At 45.3% G+C, this 1,794-nt stretch overlaps 1 pseudogene; it reads right to left on the reverse strand.

Moving 5' to 3' along the window:
* Window positions 1-1,400: 1,400 nt before the first annotated feature.
* Window positions 1,401-1,542, reverse strand: LOC145355668 (U2 spliceosomal RNA; annotated as a pseudogene).
* Window positions 1,543-1,794: the final 252 nt, after the last annotated feature.

The raw sequence follows: 1,794 nt of genomic DNA on the forward strand, positions 1-1,794 counted from the left end.
GTTCTATGAGATTTGCTATTCTGATGGCAGGAGTGGTTGACAAATTCAATGCAATCCAAACTTTGTATCATCTGAATCTGACTCAATATGATTTCCCTGTACTTTAAAATTTGGAAGTCTTAAACTGGATGAGTCAGTATAGCGGAGAAAAAGTGTAGTGATTGCAACAAGGCCCATGAGGTTGGCATCTTGGAGAATGATCTCCCTGACTGAGGTAATGAATGCCTGCTCAGTCAGGGAGCCTCACCTGTACATGTAGTGTCAAGGCTATTGGGCTCGATTTTACCATTGCTTGCGCCCATTTTCGGGAGCAAAAACTTGATAGAGCGCCACATGCCTGACTTTATCAGGTGAGGGTTAGTGAGGAGCTAAGTGCCGAGCATCAGACAGCTCTCTGCTTGAGGTCGGTGGGGTGGATGGGTAGGGGGGTCCCCTGTCACTCTGCCTGTGATCAGTGGGAGGGGAGGAAGGGAGGGGCCCGTGATTGGTCTAGGTGGTGGAGGTGTGGGGGGCATAATGGGGTCGGTAATGTTGTGGGGGTGGGGGAATGACTGTGGGGCCGGGGGAGACATTATCCAGCCCGGGAGGGATGTGGTAGGGGAGCAGCATTCTAACATTTCTTTCTCTGCACATGCACAGTTGGAGGTGCCGATTGGAGCTGCAGGGTTTCGGGAACATTAAACCCCACCCACAGCCTTGTGCAGCGTGATTCAGAATCGCTGACATTTTTACAGGCAAAGTGCATATGGGGGCGCCTCAAACAGGTCTAAGAGTCAGACCTGAAACATTCCCAGTTTCAAGTCTGCCAAGCACTTAGAATCAAAATGGTAAAATGGGGCCCACTGACTCTCCAGATTCTGACTTTGTACCTGGAGCACTCTTAGGCGTGGAATTAAGTTAGGGAATCTTGTGAAGGGACTCCTGAGGAGTTATTTCAGAAAGTAACAAGGATACTTTCACAGCTACACAGCCACAAGTTGAGATGAACACAGACTCCTTGGAGAAAGGACACAAAGTTTGCATGGTAGTTAGATTTAGACCAGAATTTTCCTGTCCTACCAGCCATGAGAATAGTACCAGATGGGGGTGGACCAAGCAAAGGCCTGTTGACCTCGGGATTTTCTGGTTTTGGGGCAAGCATGGCTGGAAAATCCTGCCTTTCGTAACAAAAGAGAAATAGCTTTTAAAACTACTTTTGCATTCATTTCCTCCATTACACATTTTTTTTTGTTTACTCTATTCCAATCCAATCAAGTCAAATTAAAGCCAATTCAGAGTCCCAACAAGTTGGGACATTCCCGATCCAAGCTGACAAGACAGGGCTCTCACCTCCTGTCCTGGGCTTGATCTACATGATCCAAGCTGATTGAAGTAGGTGTAGCTCCTCCTCCAAGGCTTGATCTCATTTGCATCTTAGCCAAAAGGCCGAGATGCTGCTTTAAAAAATTGCTTCAAATGAAGCTAAAATGTAACCTAATGACTTCAACCAAGTGCAGCATGTCAATACTACACTTGATCTTAGCCAAAAGGCCGAGAAGCGAAGTACAGAAACTACACTTGATCTTAGAGAAAATAGATTCAGTTAATGTTGTGTGCAGATAGGTACAATGCCTAGAAGAAGGTCAACTGTTGCGCAGTAGATTATGCCTGACAGCCGGCAAATCAATTCAAATAATCTTTTAGCAGGGTTACTAAGATCCGCTATTTGTTTATTAAAGAGTGAACAATCTTAATCTAAGCAAAAGTTCAGACAGTATAAACAGATTGTTCTCTCACATACCAGTAATTCAACAT

This window comes from Carcharhinus amblyrhynchos, chromosome 19 (assembly GCF_965287045.1).
Source record: "Carcharhinus amblyrhynchos chromosome 19, sCarAmb.v2.hapA, whole genome shotgun sequence".
Classification (NCBI taxonomy): domain Eukaryota; kingdom Metazoa; phylum Chordata; class Chondrichthyes; order Carcharhiniformes; family Carcharhinidae; genus Carcharhinus; species Carcharhinus amblyrhynchos.